Source organism: Amphiura filiformis, chromosome 8 (genome assembly GCF_039555335.1).
Source record: "Amphiura filiformis chromosome 8, Afil_fr2py, whole genome shotgun sequence".
Taxonomy (NCBI): Eukaryota; Metazoa; Echinodermata; class Ophiuroidea; order Amphilepidida; family Amphiuridae; genus Amphiura; species Amphiura filiformis.
In genome coordinates, this window is record NC_092635.1 from 5,359,571 (window position 1) to 5,376,503 (window position 16,933).

At 35.5% G+C, this 16,933-nt stretch overlaps 31 non-coding genes across 31 annotated transcripts; 16 read left to right on the forward strand and 15 right to left on the reverse strand.

Moving 5' to 3' along the window:
- The first annotated feature begins 52 nt into the window (after positions 1-52).
- Positions 53-125, forward strand: Trnar-acg (transfer RNA arginine (anticodon ACG)). The gene has a single exon. It is a non-coding gene; the product is annotated as a tRNA-Arg (tRNA).
- Positions 126-280: 155 nt separating this feature from the next.
- On the reverse strand, positions 281-383 carry Trnaf-gaa (transfer RNA phenylalanine (anticodon GAA)). The gene has a single exon. It is a non-coding gene; the product is annotated as a tRNA-Phe (tRNA).
- A 249-nt stretch (positions 384-632) lies between these two features.
- On the forward strand, positions 633-705 carry Trnar-acg (transfer RNA arginine (anticodon ACG)). Its single transcript has one exon. It is a non-coding gene; the product is annotated as a tRNA-Arg (tRNA).
- A 976-nt stretch (positions 706-1,681) lies between these two features.
- On the reverse strand, positions 1,682-1,784 carry Trnaf-gaa (transfer RNA phenylalanine (anticodon GAA)). Its single transcript has one exon. It is a non-coding gene; the product is annotated as a tRNA-Phe (tRNA).
- Positions 1,785-2,032: 248 nt separating this feature from the next.
- On the forward strand, positions 2,033-2,105 carry Trnar-acg (transfer RNA arginine (anticodon ACG)). Its single transcript has one exon. It is a non-coding gene; the product is annotated as a tRNA-Arg (tRNA).
- Positions 2,106-2,262: 157 nt separating this feature from the next.
- On the reverse strand, positions 2,263-2,365 carry Trnaf-gaa (transfer RNA phenylalanine (anticodon GAA)). The gene has a single exon. It is a non-coding gene; the product is annotated as a tRNA-Phe (tRNA).
- Positions 2,366-2,614: 249 nt separating this feature from the next.
- Trnar-acg (transfer RNA arginine (anticodon ACG)) lies at positions 2,615-2,687 on the forward strand. The gene has a single exon. It is a non-coding gene; the product is annotated as a tRNA-Arg (tRNA).
- A 1,328-nt stretch (positions 2,688-4,015) lies between these two features.
- Trnar-acg (transfer RNA arginine (anticodon ACG)) lies at positions 4,016-4,088 on the forward strand. Its single transcript has one exon. It is a non-coding gene; the product is annotated as a tRNA-Arg (tRNA).
- Positions 4,089-4,243: 155 nt separating this feature from the next.
- Trnaf-gaa (transfer RNA phenylalanine (anticodon GAA)) lies at positions 4,244-4,346 on the reverse strand. Its single transcript has one exon. It is a non-coding gene; the product is annotated as a tRNA-Phe (tRNA).
- Positions 4,347-4,595: 249 nt separating this feature from the next.
- On the forward strand, positions 4,596-4,668 carry Trnar-acg (transfer RNA arginine (anticodon ACG)). Its single transcript has one exon. It is a non-coding gene; the product is annotated as a tRNA-Arg (tRNA).
- Positions 4,669-5,641: 973 nt separating this feature from the next.
- On the reverse strand, positions 5,642-5,744 carry Trnaf-gaa (transfer RNA phenylalanine (anticodon GAA)). Its single transcript has one exon. It is a non-coding gene; the product is annotated as a tRNA-Phe (tRNA).
- Positions 5,745-5,993: 249 nt separating this feature from the next.
- Trnar-acg (transfer RNA arginine (anticodon ACG)) lies at positions 5,994-6,066 on the forward strand. Its single transcript has one exon. It is a non-coding gene; the product is annotated as a tRNA-Arg (tRNA).
- A 157-nt stretch (positions 6,067-6,223) lies between these two features.
- Positions 6,224-6,326, reverse strand: Trnaf-gaa (transfer RNA phenylalanine (anticodon GAA)). The gene has a single exon. It is a non-coding gene; the product is annotated as a tRNA-Phe (tRNA).
- Positions 6,327-6,575: 249 nt separating this feature from the next.
- Trnar-acg (transfer RNA arginine (anticodon ACG)) lies at positions 6,576-6,648 on the forward strand. Its single transcript has one exon. It is a non-coding gene; the product is annotated as a tRNA-Arg (tRNA).
- Positions 6,649-7,621: 973 nt separating this feature from the next.
- Positions 7,622-7,724, reverse strand: Trnaf-gaa (transfer RNA phenylalanine (anticodon GAA)). The gene has a single exon. It is a non-coding gene; the product is annotated as a tRNA-Phe (tRNA).
- Positions 7,725-7,973: 249 nt separating this feature from the next.
- On the forward strand, positions 7,974-8,046 carry Trnar-acg (transfer RNA arginine (anticodon ACG)). Its single transcript has one exon. It is a non-coding gene; the product is annotated as a tRNA-Arg (tRNA).
- A 157-nt stretch (positions 8,047-8,203) lies between these two features.
- On the reverse strand, positions 8,204-8,306 carry Trnaf-gaa (transfer RNA phenylalanine (anticodon GAA)). The gene has a single exon. It is a non-coding gene; the product is annotated as a tRNA-Phe (tRNA).
- A 249-nt stretch (positions 8,307-8,555) lies between these two features.
- On the forward strand, positions 8,556-8,628 carry Trnar-acg (transfer RNA arginine (anticodon ACG)). The gene has a single exon. It is a non-coding gene; the product is annotated as a tRNA-Arg (tRNA).
- A 972-nt stretch (positions 8,629-9,600) lies between these two features.
- Trnaf-gaa (transfer RNA phenylalanine (anticodon GAA)) lies at positions 9,601-9,703 on the reverse strand. Its single transcript has one exon. It is a non-coding gene; the product is annotated as a tRNA-Phe (tRNA).
- A 249-nt stretch (positions 9,704-9,952) lies between these two features.
- Trnar-acg (transfer RNA arginine (anticodon ACG)) lies at positions 9,953-10,025 on the forward strand. The gene has a single exon. It is a non-coding gene; the product is annotated as a tRNA-Arg (tRNA).
- A 715-nt stretch (positions 10,026-10,740) lies between these two features.
- Trnaf-gaa (transfer RNA phenylalanine (anticodon GAA)) lies at positions 10,741-10,843 on the reverse strand. Its single transcript has one exon. It is a non-coding gene; the product is annotated as a tRNA-Phe (tRNA).
- A 557-nt stretch (positions 10,844-11,400) lies between these two features.
- Positions 11,401-11,503, reverse strand: Trnaf-gaa (transfer RNA phenylalanine (anticodon GAA)). The gene has a single exon. It is a non-coding gene; the product is annotated as a tRNA-Phe (tRNA).
- A 261-nt stretch (positions 11,504-11,764) lies between these two features.
- Trnar-acg (transfer RNA arginine (anticodon ACG)) lies at positions 11,765-11,837 on the forward strand. The gene has a single exon. It is a non-coding gene; the product is annotated as a tRNA-Arg (tRNA).
- Positions 11,838-12,552: 715 nt separating this feature from the next.
- Positions 12,553-12,655, reverse strand: Trnaf-gaa (transfer RNA phenylalanine (anticodon GAA)). The gene has a single exon. It is a non-coding gene; the product is annotated as a tRNA-Phe (tRNA).
- Positions 12,656-12,902: 247 nt separating this feature from the next.
- Trnar-acg (transfer RNA arginine (anticodon ACG)) lies at positions 12,903-12,974 on the forward strand. Its single transcript has one exon. It is a non-coding gene; the product is annotated as a tRNA-Arg (tRNA).
- A 719-nt stretch (positions 12,975-13,693) lies between these two features.
- Trnaf-gaa (transfer RNA phenylalanine (anticodon GAA)) lies at positions 13,694-13,795 on the reverse strand. The gene has a single exon. It is a non-coding gene; the product is annotated as a tRNA-Phe (tRNA).
- Positions 13,796-14,056: 261 nt separating this feature from the next.
- Trnar-acg (transfer RNA arginine (anticodon ACG)) lies at positions 14,057-14,129 on the forward strand. The gene has a single exon. It is a non-coding gene; the product is annotated as a tRNA-Arg (tRNA).
- Positions 14,130-14,845: 716 nt separating this feature from the next.
- On the reverse strand, positions 14,846-14,948 carry Trnaf-gaa (transfer RNA phenylalanine (anticodon GAA)). Its single transcript has one exon. It is a non-coding gene; the product is annotated as a tRNA-Phe (tRNA).
- Positions 14,949-15,195: 247 nt separating this feature from the next.
- On the forward strand, positions 15,196-15,268 carry Trnar-acg (transfer RNA arginine (anticodon ACG)). Its single transcript has one exon. It is a non-coding gene; the product is annotated as a tRNA-Arg (tRNA).
- Positions 15,269-15,983: 715 nt separating this feature from the next.
- Trnaf-gaa (transfer RNA phenylalanine (anticodon GAA)) lies at positions 15,984-16,085 on the reverse strand. Its single transcript has one exon. It is a non-coding gene; the product is annotated as a tRNA-Phe (tRNA).
- A 261-nt stretch (positions 16,086-16,346) lies between these two features.
- Positions 16,347-16,418, forward strand: Trnar-acg (transfer RNA arginine (anticodon ACG)). The gene has a single exon. It is a non-coding gene; the product is annotated as a tRNA-Arg (tRNA).
- Positions 16,419-16,933: the final 515 nt, after the last annotated feature.

The window sequence follows — 16,933 nt, forward strand, 5'->3', positions numbered from 1 at the left end:
GAGACACGATGCAGGCAAATTATTAATAAAGTCTCTTTGAATCAAAAACAACGGCCTTGTGGCCCAATGGATAAGGCATCTGACTACGAATCAGGGGATTCCAGGTTCGAGTCCTGGCAAGGTCGATTTTTGTTTGTAAATTTTGTTTTATAGATTATGTTGTCGTTTTAAAAGAAATGGTAAATGCCTTTTCCTTGTAATGAACTTACAAATACTATTAAGATCATGTGTCAACATTTTTCACAAATCCGTTATAGCAATCTGCTAGAAGAGAACAAAATGCCGAAACCCGGGACAGTTCAGAACTCAAGTGAGCTCTCCGGCTTTGAACCAGGGACCTTTAGATCTTCAGTCTAACGCTCTCCCAGCTGAGCTATTTCGGCATGACAATGACGGCGATCTCTGTGATATAGAACTGTTAGGCTGAGGCACTATTTGTGAGCGAGTAGCACTAGCTAAGTTCCACTTCTTTGCTTGAGACTTCTTCTTGTGACCTTTCGTCGACGTTTTTACCCTAATCATTAATTCTCGCGACTGTGGCTTTTATAAAGCAAAACAATTTGCGTGATGTGGAGCCATTGAGACACGATGCAGGCAAATTATTAATAAAGTCTCACTGAATCAAACACAACGGCCTTGTGGCCCAATGGATAAGGCATCTGACTACGAATCAGGGGATTCCAGGTTCGAGTCCTGGCAAGGTCGTTTTTTTGTTTGTAAATTTTGTTTTATAGATTATGTTGTCGTTTTAAAAGAAATGGTAAATGCCTTTTCCTTGTAATAAACTTACAAATGCTATTAAGATCATGTGTCAACATTTTTCACAAATCCGTTATTCTTCTGGATGTGGGCCATTAAAAACACAGCGAAATGTCAAATAAAAACTTTAAAAAAGCCATCAAGAAACCTCACAAATTGACAAAGATTAAAGGCATATTCAATGATTCCAGTAAAAGTGTAACAAAATGAAAATTGTGTTTAAATCTCCTAAAAGTGAAAGGTAAGTCATTAAAATCGTCGTTGGGTATTTTTGAAATGAACATTTTGGGAAGAAAAAGGAAAACAGCAGTATTGACTAAATATAAACTCTTTTCATATTCATTTATATAGCTAATTTAAATTGCGGATTTATTTATGTAAGATGTCTTTTTTTTTTTCTTTAATACATATCTCCATTAGCAGGCTTTGTTAGCACATCTATGAAGCTATAGACTTGTCTGTAACCATCAAATGGGTGCCACAACTTTACACGCTTTGCGTTTCTGAGGCATCCATATCTTTCATACCACATTATTAAAATATTATTTTGTAATATTAATATTGGTATCTCAATTGTAAATTATTTGGCATTGCATTGTTGCTAATTTATTACAAAATGGTTTTTTTCTATATCATGTTATTTATATGTATGTGTGTTGAGATGAAAATAAAACTGAACTGAACTGAACTGAACTATGAGACTAACAAAGGTGCCATAATCTGTAATTTGATGATTTTACGATCCTCCTAATGAGTAAATCACTGAATATGCCTTTAAGTCATATAAAATGGTGTGTTAGTTCTAAATAAGCAAACGGACAAAGTAAACAATCCAATATTCAAGAGGACATTTTTTAAATGAAAAAAGCAAGTAAAACAGGTAAGCGAAGAAAAATAGCAATCTGCTAGAAAAGAACAAAAATGCCGAAACCCGGGACAGTTCAAAGCTCAAGTGAGCTCTCCGGTTTTGAACCAGGGACCTTTAGATCTTCAGTCTAACGCTCTCCCAACTGAGCTATTTCGGCATGACAATGTTGGCGACCTCTGTGATATAGAACTGTTAGTGTGAGACACTATTTGTGAGCGAGTAGCACTAGCTAAGTTCCACTTCTTTGCTTCAGACTTCTTCTTGTGACCTTTCGTCCACGTTTTACCCTAATCATTATTTCTCGCGACTGTAGCTTTTATAAAGCAAAACAATTTGCGTGATGTGAAGCCATTGAGACACGATGCAGGCAAATTATTAATAAAGTCTCTTTGAATCAAAAACAACGGCCTTGTGGCCCAATGGATAAGGCATCTGACTACGAATCAGGGGATTCCAGGTTCGAGTCCTGGCAAGGTCGATTTTTTGTTTGTAAATTTTGTTTTATAGATTATGTTGTCGTTTTAAAAGAAATGGTAAATGCCTTTTCCTTGTAATGAACTTACAAATACTATTAAGATCATGTGTCAACATTTTTCACAAATCCGTTATAGCAATCTGCTAGAAGAGAACAAACATGCCGAAACCCGGGACAGTTCAGAACTCAAGTGAGCTCTCCGGTTTTGAACCAGGGACCTTTAGATCTTCAGTCTAACGCTCTCCCAGCTGAGCTATTTCGGCATGACAATGACGGCGATCTCTGTGATATAGAACTGTTAGGCTGAGGCACTATTTGTGAGCGAGTAGCACTAGCTAAGTTCCACTTCTTTGCTTGAGACTTCTTCTTGTGACCTTTCGTCGACGTTTTTACCCTAATCATTAATTCTCGCGACTGTGGCTTTTATAAAGCAAAACAATTTGCGTGATGTGGAGCCATTGAGACACGATGCAGGCAAATTATTAATAAAGTCTCACTGAATCAAACACAACGGCCTTGTGGCCCAATGGATAAGGCATCTGACTACGAATCAGGGGATTCCAGGTTCGAGTCCTGGCAAGGTCGTTTTTTTGTTTGTAAATTTTGTTTTATAGATTATGTTGTCGTTTTAAAAGAAATGGTAAATGCCTTTTCCTTGTAATAAACTTACAAATGCTATTAAGATCATGTGTCAACATTTTTCACAAATCCGTTATTCTTCTGGATGTGGGCCATTAAAAACACAGCGAAATGTCAAATAAAAACTTTAAAAAGCCATCAAGAAACCTCACAAATTGACAAAGATTAAAGGCATATTCAATGATTCCAGTAAAAGTGTAACAAAATGAAAATTGTGTTTAAATCTCCTAAAAGTGAAAGGTAAGTCATTAAAATCGTCGTTGGGTATTTTTGAAATGAACATTTTGGGAAGAAAAAGGAAAACAGCAGTATTGACTAAATATAAACTCTTTTCATATTCATTTATATAGCTAATTTAAATTGCGGATTTATTTATGTAAGATGTCTTATTTTTTTTCTTTAATACATATCTCCATTAGCAGGCTTTGTTAGCACATCTATGAAGCTATAGACTTGTCTGTAACCATCAAATGGGTGCCACAACTTTACACGCTTTGCGTTTCTGTGGCATCCACATCTCTCATACCACATTATTAAAATATTATTTTGTAATATTAATATTGGTATCTCAATTGTAAATTATTTGGCATTGCATTGTTGCTAATTTATTACAAAATGTTTTTTTTTTCTATATCATGTTATTTATATGTATGTGTGTTGAGATGAAAAAAAAACTGAACTGAACTGAACTGAACTATGAGACTAACAAAGGTGCCATAATCTGTAATTTGATGATTTTACGATCCTCCTGATGAGTAAATCACTGAATATGCCTTTAAGTCATATAAAATGGTGTGTTAGTTCTAAATAAGCAACCGGACAAAGTAAACAATCCAATATTCAAGAGGACATTTTTTAAATGAAAAAGCAAGTAAAACAGGTAAGCGAAGTAAAATAGCAATCTGCTAGAAAAGAACAAAAATGCCGAAATCCGGGACAGTTCAAAGCTCAAGTGAGCTCTCCGGTTTTGAACCAGGGACCTTTAGATCTTCAGTCTAACGCTCTCCCAACTGAGCTATTTCGGCATGACAATGTTGGCGACCTCTGTGATATAGAACTGTTAGTGTGAGACACTATTTGTGAGCGAGTAGCACTAGCTAAGTTCCACTTCTTTGCTTCAGACTTCTTCTTGTGACCTTTCGTCCACGTTTTTACCCTAATCATTATTTCTCGCGACTGTAGCTTTTATAAAGCAAAACAATTTGCGTGATGTGAAGCCATTGAGACACGATGCAGGCAAATTATTAATAAAGTCTCTTTGAATCAAAAACGACGGCCTTGTGGCCCAATGGATAAGGCATCTGACTACGAATCAGGGGATTCCAGGTTCGAGTCCTGGCAAGGTCGATTTTTTGTTTGTAAATTTTGTTTTATAGATTATGTTGTCGTTTTAAAAGAAATGGTAAATGCCTTTTCCTTGTAATGAACTTACAAATGCTATTAAGATCATGTGTCAACATTTTTACAAATCCGTTATAGCAATCTGCTAGAAGAGAACAAAATGCCGAAACCCGGGACAGTTCAGAACTCAAGTGAGCTCTCCGGTTTTGAACCAGGGACCTTTAGATCTTCAGTCTAACGCTCTCCCAGCTGAGCTATTTCGGCATGACAATGACGGCGATCTCTGTGATATAGAACTGTTAGGCTGAGGCACTATTTGTGAGCGAGTAGCACTAGCTAAGTTCCACTTCTTTGCTTGAGACTTCTTCTTGTGACCTTTCGTCGACGTTTTTACCCTAATCATTAATTCTCGCGACTGTGGCTTTTATAAAGCAAAACAATTTGCGTGATGTGGAGCCATTGAGACACGATGCAGGCAAATTATTAATAAAGTCTCACTGAATCAAACACAACGGCCTTGTGGCCCAATGGATAAGGCATCTGACTACGAATCAGGGGATTCCAGGTTCGAGTCCTGGCAAGGTCGTTTTTTTGTTTGTAAATTTTGTTTTATAGATTATGTTGTCGTTTTAAAAGAAATGGTAAATGCCTTTTCCTTGTAATGAACTTACAAATGCTATTAAGATCATGTGTCAACATTTTTCAAAAATCCGTTATTCTTCTGGATGTGGGCCATTAAAAACACAGCGAAATGTCAAATAAAAACTTTAAAAAAGCCATCAAGAAACCTCACAAATTGACAAAGATTAAAGGCATATTCAATGATTCCAGTAAAAGTGTAACAAAATAAAAATTGTGTTTAAATCTCCTAAAAGTGAAAGGTAAGTCATTAAAATCGTCGTTGGGTATTTTTGAAATGAACATTTTGGGAAGAAAAAGGAAAACAGCAGTATTGACTAAATATAAACTCTTTTCATATTCATTTATATAGCTAATTTAAATTGCGGATTTATTTATGTAAGATGTCTTATTTTTTCTTTAATACATATCTCCATTAGCAGGCTTTGTTAGCACATCTATGAAGCTATAGACTTGTCTGTAACCATCAAATGGGTGCCACAACTTTACACGCTTTGCGTTTCTGTGGCATCCACATCTCTCATACCACAATATTAAAATATTATTTTGTAATATTAATATTGGTATCTCAATTGTAAATTATTTGGCATTGCATTGTTGCTAATTTATTACAAAATGGTTTTTTTCTATATCATGTTATTTATATGTATGTGTGTTGAGATGAAAATAAAACTGAACTGAACTGAACTGAACTATGAGACTAACAAAGGTGCCATAATCTGTAATTTGATGATTTTACGATCCTCCTGATGAGTAAATCACTGAATATGCCTTTAAGTCATATAAAATGGTGTGTTAGTTCTAAATAAGCAACCGGACAAAGTAAACAATCCAATATTCAAGAGGACATTTTTTAAATGAAAAAAGCAAGTAAAACAGGTAAGCGAAGAAAAATAGCAATCTGCTAGAAAAGAACAAAATGCCGAAACCCGGGACAGTTCAAAGCTCAAGTGAGCTCTCCGGTTTTGAACCAGGGACCTTTAGATCTTCAGTCTAACGCTCTCCCAACTGAGCTATTTCGGCATGACAATGTTGGCGACCTCTGTGATATAGAACTGTTAGTGTGAGACACTATTTGTGAGCGAGTAGCACTAGCTAAGTTCCACTTCTTTGCTTCAGACTTCTTCTTGTGACCTTTCGTCCACGTTTTTACCCTAATCATTATTTCTCGCGACTGTAGCTTTTATAAAGCAAAACAATTTGCGTGATGTGAAGCCATTGAGACACGATGCAGGCAAATTATTAATAAAGTCTCTTTGAATCAAAAACAACGGCCTTGTGGCCCAATGGATAAGGCATCTGACTACGAATCAGGGGATTCCAGGTTCGAGTCCTGGCAAGGTCGATTTTTTGTTTGTAAATTTTGTTTTATAGATTATGTTGTCGTTTTAAAAGAAATGGTAAATGCCTTTTCCTTGTAATGAACTTACAAATGCTATTAAGATCATGTGTCAACATTTTTCACAAATCCGTTATAGCAATCTGCTAGAAGAGAACAAAAATGCCGAAACCCGGGACAGTTCAGAACTCAAGTGAGCTCTCCGGTTTTGAACCAGGGACCTTTAGATCTTCAGTCTAACGCTCTCCCAGCTGAGCTATTTCGGCATGACAATGACGGCGATCTCTGTGATATAGAACTGTTAGGCTGAGGCACTATTTGTGAGCGAGTAGCACTAGCTAAGTTCCACTTCTTTGCTTGAGACTTCTTCTTGTGACCTTTCGTCGACGTTTTTACCCTAATCATTAATTCTCGCGACTGTGGCTTTTATAAAGCAAAACAATTTGCGTGATGTGGAGCCATTGAGACACGATGCAGGCAAATTATTAATAAAGTCTCACTGAATCAAACACAACGGCCTTGTGGCCCAATGGATAAGGCATCTGACTACGAATCAGGGGATTCCAGGTTCGAGTCCTGGCAAGGTCGTTTTTTTGTTTGTAAATTTTGTTTTATAGATTATGTTGTCGTTTTAAAAGAAATGGTAAATGCCTTTTCCTTGTAATGAACTTACAAATGCTATTAAGATCATGTGTCAACATTTTTCACAAATCCGTTATTCTTCTGGATGTGGGCCATTAAAAACACAGCGAAATGTCAAATAAAAACTTTAAAAAAGCCATCAAGAAACCTCACAAATTGACAAAGATTAAAGGCATATTCAATGATTCCAGTAAAAGTGTAACAAAATGAAAATTGTGGTTAAATCTCCTAAAAGTGAAAGGTAAGTCATTAAAATCGTCGTTGGGTATTTTTGAAATGAACATTTTGGGAAGAAAAAGGAAAACAGCAGTATTGACTAAATATAAACTCTTTTCATATTCATTTATATAGCTAATTTAAATTGCGGATTTATTTATGTAAGATGTCTTATTTTTTCTTTAATACATATCTCCATTAGCAGGCTTTGTTAGCACATCTATGAAGCTATAGACTTGTCTGTAACCATCAAATGGGTGCCACAACTTTACACGCTTTGCGTTTCTGTGGCATCCACATCTCTCATACCACATTATTAAAATATTATTTTGTAATATTAATATTGGTATCTCAATTGTAAATTATTTGGCATTGCATTGTTGCTAATTTATTACAAAATGGTTTTTTCTATATCATGTTATTTATATGTATGTGTGTTGAGATGAAAATAAAACTGAACTGAACTGAACTGAACTATGAGACTAACAAAGGTGCCATAATCTGTAATTTGATGATTTTACGATCCTCCTGATGAGTAAATCACTGAATATGCCTTTAAGTCATATAAAATGGTGTGTTAGTTCTAAATAAGCAACCGGACAAAGTAAACAATCCAATATTCAAGAGGACATTTTTTAAATGAAAAAAGCAAGTAAAACAGGTAAGCGAAGAAAAATAGCAATCTGCTAGAAAAGAACAAAAATGCCGAAACCCGGGACAGTTCAAAGCTCAAGTGAGCTCTCCGGTTTTGAACCAGGGACCTTTAGATCTTCAGTCTAACGCTCTCCCAACTGAGCTATTTCGGCATGACAATGTTGGCGACCTCTGTGATATAGAACTGTTAGTGTGAGACACTATTTGTGAGCGAGTAGCACTAGCTAAGTTCCACTTCTTTGCTTCAGACTTCTTCTTGTGACCTTTCGTCCACGTTTTTACCCTAATCATTATTTCTCGCGACTGTAGCTTTTATAAAGCAAAACAATTTGCGTGATGTGAAGCCATTGAGACACGATGCAGGCAAATTATTAATAAAGTCTCTTTGAATCAAAAACAACGGCCTTGTGGCCCAATGGATAAGGCATCTGACTACGAATCAGGGGATTCCAGGTTCGAGTCCTGGCAAGTTCGATTTTTTGTTTGTAAATTTTGTTTTATAGATTATGTTGTCGTTTTAAAAGAAATGGTAAATGCCTTTTCCTTGTAATGAACTTACAAATGCTATTAAGATCATGTGTCAACATTTTTCACAAATCCGTTATAGCAATCTGCTAGAAGAGAACAAAAATGCCGAAACCCGGGACAGTTCAGAACTCAAGTGAGCTCTCCGGTTTTGAAACAGGGACCTTTAGATCTTCAGTCTAACGCTCTCCCAGCTGAGCTATTTCGGCATGACAATGACGGCGATCTCTGTGATATAGAACTGTTAGGCTGAGGCACTATTTGTGAGCGAGTAGCACTAGCTAAGTTCCACTTCTTTGCTTGAGACTTCTTCTTGTGACCTTTCGTCGACGTTTTTACCCTAATCATTAATTCTCGCGACTGTGGCTTTTATAAAGCAAAACAATTTGCGTGATGTGGAGCCATTGAGACACGATGCAGGCAAATTATTAATAAAGTCTCACTGAATCAAACACAACAGCCTTGTGGCCCAATGGATAAGGCATCTGACTACGAATCAGGGGATTCCAGGTTCGAGTCCTGGCAAGGTCGTTTTTTTGTTTGTAAATTTTGTTTTATAGATTATGTTGTCGTTTTAAAAGAAATGGTAAATGCCTTTTCCTTGTAATGAACTTACAAATGCTATTAAGATCATGTGTCAACATTTTTCACAAATCCGTTATTCTTCTGGATGTGGGCCATTAAAAACACAGCGAAATGTCAAATAAAAACTTTAAAAAGCCATCAAGAAACCTCACAAATTGACAAAGATTAAAGGCATATTCAATGATTCCAGTAAAAGTGTAACAAAATGAAAATTGTGTTTAAATCTCCTAAAAGTGAAAGGTAAGTCATTAAAATCGTCGTTGGGTATTTTTGAAATGAACATTTTGGGAAGAAAAAGAAAACAGCAGTATTGACTAAATATAAACTCTTTTCATATTCATTTATATAGCTAATTTAAATTGCGGATTTATTTATGTAAGATGTCTTATTTTTTCTTTAATACATATCTCCATTAGCAGGCTTTGTTAGCACATCTATGAAGCTATAGACTTGTCTGAAACCATCAAATGGGTGCCACAACTTTACACGCTTTGCGTTTCTGTGGCATCCACATCTCTCATACCACATTATTAAAATATTATTTTGTAATATTAATATTGGTATCTCAATTGTAAATTATTTGGCATTGCATTGTTGCTAATTTATTACAAAATGTTTTTTTTCTATATCATGTTATTTATATGTATGTGTGTTGAGATGAAAATAAAACTGAACTGAACTGAACTGAACTATGAGACTAACAAAGGTGCCATCATCTGTAATTTGATGATTTTACGATCCTCCTGATGAGTAAATCACTGAATATGCCTTTAAGTCATATAAAATGGTGTGTTAGTTCTAAATAAGCAACCGGACAAAGTAAACAATCCAATATTCAAGAGGACATTTTTTAAATGAAAAAAGCAAGTAAAACAGGTAAGCGAAGAAAAATAGCAATCTGCTAGAAAAGAACAAAAATGCCGAAACCCGGGACAGTTCAAAGCTCAAGTAAGCTCTCCGGTTTTGAACCAGGGACCTTTAGATCTTCAGTCTAACGCTCTCCCAACTGAGCTATTTCGGCATGACAATGTTGGCGACCTCTGTGATATAGAACTGTTAGTGTGAGACACTATTTGTGAGCGAGTAGCACTAGCTAAGTTCCACTTCTTTGCTTCAGACTTCTTCTTGTGACCTTTCGTCCACGTTTTTACCCTAATCATTATTTCTCGCGACTGTAGCTTTTATAAAGCAAAACAATTTGCGTGATGTGAAGCCATTGAGACACGATGCAGGCAAATTATTAATAAAGTCTCTTTGAATCAAAAACAACGGCCTTGTGGCCCAATGGATAAGGCATCTGACTACGAATCAGGGGATTCCAGGTTCGAGTCCTGGCAAGGTCGATTTTTTGTTTGTAAATTTTGTTTTATAGATTATGTTGTCGTTTAAAAAGAAATGGTAAATACCTTTTCCTTGTAATGAACTTACAAATGCTATTAAGATCATGTGTCAACATTTTTCACAAATCCGTTATTCTTCTGGATGTGGGCCACTAAAAAAACAGCGAAATGTCAAATAAAAACTTTAAAAAAGGCCATCAAGAAACCTCCTAAATTGACAAGGATTAAAGGCATATTCAATGATTCCAGTAAAAGTGTAACAAAATGAAAATTGTATTTAAATCTCCTAAAAGTGAAAGGTAAGTCATTAAAATCGTCGTTTGGGTATTTTTGAAATGAACATTTTGGGAAGAAAAAGGAAAACAGCAGTATTGACAAAATATAAACCCTTTTCATATTCATTTATATAGCTAATTTAAATTGCAGATTTGTAAGATGTCTTATTTTTTCTTTAATACATATCTCCATTAGCAGGCTTTGTTAGCACATCTATGAGACTAACAAAGGTGCCATAATATGTAATTTGATGATTTTACGATCCTCCTGATGAGTAAATCACTGAATATGCCTTTAAGTCATATAAAATGGTGTGTTAGTTCTAAATAAGCAACCGGACAAAGTAAACAATCCAATATTCAAAAGGACATTTTTAAATGAAAAAAGCAAGTAAAAACAGGTAAGCGAAGAAAAATAGGAATCTGCTAGAAAAGAACAAAAATGCCGAAACCCGGGACAGTTCAGAGCTCAAGTGAGCTCTCCGGTTTTGAACCAGGGACCTTTAGATCTTCAGTCTAACGCTCTCCCAACTGAGCTATTTCGGCATGACAGTGTTGGCGACCTCGGTGATATAGAACTGTTAGGGTGAGGCACTATTTGCGAGCGAGTAGCATATTCAATGATTCCAGTAAAAGTGTAACAAAATGAAAATTGTGTTTAAATCTCCAAAAAGTGAAAGGTAAGTCATTAAAATCATCGTTGGGTATTTTTGAAATGAACATTTTGGGAAGAAAAAGGAAAACAGCAGTATTAACTAAATATAAATTCTTTTCATATTCATTTATACAGCTAATTTAAATTGCGGATTCGTGTAAGATGTCTTATTTTTTCTTTAATACATATCTCCATTAGCAGGCTTTGTTAGCACGTCTATGAGACTATCAAAGGTGCCATAATCTGTAATTTGATGATTTTTACGATCCTCCTGATGAGCAAATCACTGAATATGCCTTTAAGTCATATAATATGTGTGTGTTAGTTCTAAATAAGCAACCGGACAAAGTAAACAATCCAATATTCAAAAGGACATTTTTTAAATGAAAAAAGCAAGTAAAAACAGGTAAGCGAAGAAAAATAGGAATCTGCTAGAAAAGAACAAAAATGCCGAAACCCGGGACATTTCAGAGCTCGAGTGAGCTCTCCGGTTTTGAACCAGGGACCTTTAGATCTTCAGTCTAACGCTCTCCCAACTGAGCTATTTCGGCATGACAATGACGGCGATCTCTGTGATATAGAACTGTGAGGCTGAGGCACTATTTGTCCCGCTATTTGTGAGCGAGTAGCACTAGCTAAGTTCCACTTCTTTGCTTGAGACTTCTTCTTGTGACCTTTCGTCGACGTTTATACCCTAATCATTATTTCTCGCGACTGTAGCTTTTATAAAGCAAAACAATTTGCGTGATGTGAAGCCATTGAGACACGATGCAGGCAAATTATTAATAAAGTCTCATTGAATCAAACACAACGGCCTTGTGGCCCAATGGATAAGGCATCTGACTACGAATCAGGGGATTCCAGGTTCGAGTCCTGGCAAGGTCGATTTTCTGTTTGTAAATTTTGTTTTATAGATTATGTTGTCGTTTTAAAAGAAATGGTAAATGCCTTTTCCTTGTAATGAACTTACAAATGATATTAAGATCATGTGTCAACGTTTTTCACAAATCCGTTATTCTTCTGGATGTGGGCCATTAAAAACACAGCGAAATGTCAAATAAAAACTTTTAAAAAGCCATCAAGAAACCTCACAAATTGACAAATATTAAAGGCATATTCAATGATTCCAGCAAAAGTGTAACAAAATGAAAATTGTGTTTAAATTTCCTAAAAGTGAAAGGTAAGTCATTAAAATCGTCGTTAGGTATTCTTGAAATGAACATTTTGGGAAGAAAAAGGAAAACAGCAGTATTGACAAAATATAAACCCTATTCAAATAGTATGTATATAGCTAATTTAAATTGCAGATTTATGTAAGATGTCTTATTTTGTCTTTAATACATATCTCCATTAGCAGGCTTTGTTAGCACATCTATGAGACTAACAAAGGTGCCATTATCTGTAATTTGATGATTTTTACGATCCTCCTGATGAGCAAATCACTGAATATGCCTTTAAGTCATATAAAATGTGTGTGTTAGTTCTAAATAAGCAACCGGACAAAGTAAACAATCCAATATTCAAAAGGACATTTTTAAATGAAAAAACAAGTAAAACAGGTAAGCGAAGAAAAATAGCAATATGCTAGAAAAGAACAAAATGCCGAAACCCGGGACAGTTCAGAGCTCAAGTGAGCTCTCCGGTTTTGAACCAGGGACCTTTAGATCTTCAGTCTAACGCTCTCCCAACTGAGCTATTTCGGCATGACAATGGTGGCGATCTGTGATATAGAACTGTTAGGCTGAGGCACTATTTGTGAGCGAGTAGCACTAGCTAAGTTCCACTTCTTTGCTTGAGACTTCTTCTTGTGACCTTTCGTCGACGTTTTTACCCTAATCATTATTTCTCGCGACTGTAGCTTTTATAAAGCAAAACAATTTGCGTGATGTGGAGCCATTGAGACACGATGCAGGCAAATTATTAATAAGGTCTCATTTAATCAAACACGACGGCCTTGTGGCCCAATGGATAAGGCATCTGACTACGAATCAGGGGATTCAGGTTCGAGTCCTGGCAAGGTCAATTTTTTGTTTGTAAATTTTGTTTTATAGATTATGTTGTCGTTTTAAAAGAAATGTTATATGCCTTTTCTTTGTAATGAACTTACAAATGCTATTAAGATCATGTGTCAACATTGTTCACAAATCTGTTATTCTTCTGGATGTGGGCCATTAAAAAACACAGCGAAATGTCAAATAAAAACTTTTAAAAAGCCATCAAGAAACCTCACAAATTGATAAATATTAAAGGCATATTCAATGATTCCAGCAAAAGTTTAAAAAAACGAAAATTGTGTTTAAATCTCCTAAAAGTGAAAGGTAAGTCATTAAAATCGTCGTTAGGTATTTTTGAAATGAACATTTTGGGAAGAAAAAGGAAAACAGCAGTATTGACAAAATATAAACCTTATTCAAATACATGTATATAGCTAATTTAAATTGCAGATTTATGTAAGATGTCCTATTTTGTCTTTAATACACATCTCCATTAGCAGGCTTTGTTAGCACGTCTATGAGATTATCAAAGGTGCCATAATCTGTAATTTGATGATTTTTACGATCCTCCTGATGATCAAATCACTGAATATGCCTTTAAGTCATATAAAATGTGTGTGTTAGTTCTAAATAAGCAACCAGACAAAGTAAACAATCCAATATTCAAAAGGACATTTTTTAAATGAAAAAAGCAAGTAAAAACAGGTAAGCGAAGAAAAATAGGAATCTGCTAGAAAAGAACAAAAATGCCGAAACCAGGACATTTCAGAGCTCGAGTGAGCTCTCCGGTTTTGAACCAGGGACCTTTAGATCTTCAGTCTAACGCTCTCCCAACTGAGCTATTTCGGCATGACAATGACGGCGATCTCTGTGATATAGAACTGTGAGGCTGAGGCACTATTTGTCCCGCTATTTGTGAGCGAGTAGCACTAGCTAAGTTCCACTTCTTTGCTTGAGACTTCTTCTTGTGACCTTTCGTCGACGTTTATACCCTAATCATTATTTCTCGCGACTGTAGCTTTTATAAAGCAAAACAATTTGCGTGATGTGAAGCCATTGAGACACGATGCAGGCAAATTAATAATAAAGTCTCATTGAATCAAACACAACGGCCTTGTGGCCCAATGGATAAGGCATCTGACTACGAATCAGGGGATTCCAGGTACGAGTCCTGGCAAGGTCGATTTTCTGTTTGTAAATTTTGTTTTATAGATTATGTTGTCGTTTTAAAAGAAATGGTAAATGCCTTTTCCTTGTAATGAACTTACAAATGATATTAAGATCATGTGTCAACGTTTTTCACAAATCCGTTATTCTTCTGGATGTGGGCCATTAAAAACACAGCGAAATGTCAAATAAAAACTTTTAAAAAGCCATCAAGAAACCTCACAAATTGACAAATATTAAAGGCATATTCAATGATTCCAGCAAAAGTGTAACAAAATGAAAATTGTGTTTAAATTTCCTAAAAGTGAAAGGTAAGTCATTAAAATCGTCGTTAGGTATTCTTGAAATGAACATTTTGGGAAGAAAAAGGAAAACAGCAGTATTGACAAAATATAAACCCTATTCAAATAGTATGTATATAGCTAATTTAAATTGCAGATTTATGTAAGATGTCTTATTTTGTCTTTAATACATATCTCCATTAGCAGGCTTTGTTAGCACATCTATGAGACTAACAAAGGTGCCATAATCTGTAATTTGATGATTTTTACGATCCTCCTGATGAGCAAATCACTGAATATGCCTTTAAGTCATATAAAATGTGTGTGTTAGTTCTAAATAAGCAACCGGACAAAGTAAACAATCCAATATTCAAAAGGACATTTTTTAATGAAAAAACAAGTAAAAACAGGTAAGCGAAGAAAAATAGCAATATGCTAGAAAAGAACAAAATGCCGAAACCTGGGACAGTTCAGAGCTCAAGTGAGCTCTCCGGTTTTGAACCAGGGACCTTTAGATCTTCAGTCTAACGCTCTCCCAACTGAGCTATTTCGGCATGACAATGGTGGCGATCTGTGATATAGAACTGTTAGGCTGAGGCACTATTTGTGAGCGAGTAGCACTAGCTAAGTTCCACTTCTTTGCTTGAGACTTCTTCTTGTGACCTTTCGTCGACGTTTTTACCCTAATCATTATTTCTCGCGACTGTAGCTTTTATGAAGCAAAACAATTTGCGTGATGTGGAGCCATTGAGACACGATGCAGGCAAATTATTATTAAGGTCTCATTTAATCAAACACGACGGCCTTGTGGCCCAATGGATAAGGCATCTGACTACGAATCAGGGGATTCCAGGTTCGAGTCCTGGCAAGGTCAATTTTTTGTTTGTAAATTTTGTTTTATAGATTATGTTGTCGTTTTAAAAGAAATGTTATATGCCTTTTCTTTGTAATGAACTTACAAATGCTATTAAGATCATGTGTCAACATTGTTCACAAATCTGTTATTCTTCTGGATGTGGGCCATTAAAAACACAGCGAAATGTCAAATAAAAACTTTTAAAAAGCCATCAAGAAACCTCACAAATTGATAAATATTAAAGGCATATTCAATGATTCCAGCAAAAGTTTAAAAAAACGAAAATTGTGTTTAAATCTCCTAAAAGTGAAAGGTAAGTCATTAAAATCGTCGTTAGGTATTTTTGAAATGAACATTTTGGGAAGAAAAAGGAAAACAGCAGTATTGACAAAATATAAACCTTATTCAAATACATGTATATAGCTAATTTAAATTGCAGATTTATGTAAGATGTCCTATTTTGTCTTTAATACACATCTCCATTAGCAGGCTTTGTTAGCACGTCTATGAGATTATCAAAGGTGCCATAATCTGTAATTTGATGATTTTTACGATCCTCCTGATGATCAAATCACTGAATATGCCTTTAAGTCATATAAAATGTGTGTGTTAGTTCTAAATAAGCAACCAGACAAAGTAAACAATCCAATATTCAAAAGGACATTTTTAAATGAAAAAGCAAGTAAAAACAGGTAAGCGAAGAAAAATAGGAATCTGCTAGAAAAGAACAAAATGCCGAAACCGGGACATTTCAGAGCTCGAGTGAGCTCTCCGGTTTTGAACCAGGGACCTTTAGATCTTCAGTCTAACGCTCTCCCAACTGAGCTATTTCGGCATGACAATGACGGCGATCTCTGTGATATAGAACTGTGAGGCTGAGGCACTATTTGTCCCGCTATTTGTGAGCGAGTAGCACTAGCTAAGTTCCACTTCTTTGCTTGAGACTTCTTCTTGTGACCTTTCGTCGACGTTTATCCCCTAATCATTATTTCTCGCGACTGTAGCTTTTATAAAGCAAAACAATTTGCGTGATGTGAAGCCATTGAGACACGATGCAGGCAAATTATTAATAAAGTCTCATTGAATCAAACACAACGGCCTTGTGGCCCAATGGATAAGGCATCTGACTACGAATCAGGGGATTCAGGTTCGAGTCCTGGCAAGGTCGATTTTCTGTTTGTAAATTTTGTTTTATAGATTATGTTGTCGTTTTAAAAGAAATGGTAAATGCCTTTTCCTTGTAATGAACTTACAAATGATATTAAGATCATGTGTCAACGTTTTTCACAAATCCGTTATTCTTCTGGATGTGGGCCATTAAAAACACAGCGAAATGTCAAATAAAACTTTTAAAAAGCCATCAAGAAACCTCACAAATTGACAAATATTAAAGGCATATTCAATGATTCCAGCAAAAGTGTAACAAAATGAAAATTGTGTTTAAATTTCCTAAAAGTGAAAGGTAAGTCATTAAAATCGTCGTTAGGTATTCTTGAAATGAACATTTTGGGAAGAAAAAGGAAAACAGCAGTATTGACAAAATATAAACCCTATTCAAATAGTATGTATATAGCTAATTTAAATTGCAGATTTATGTAAGATGTCTTATTTTGTCTTTAATACATATCTCCATTAGCAGGCTTTGTTAGCACATCTATGAGACTAACAAAGGTGCCATAATCT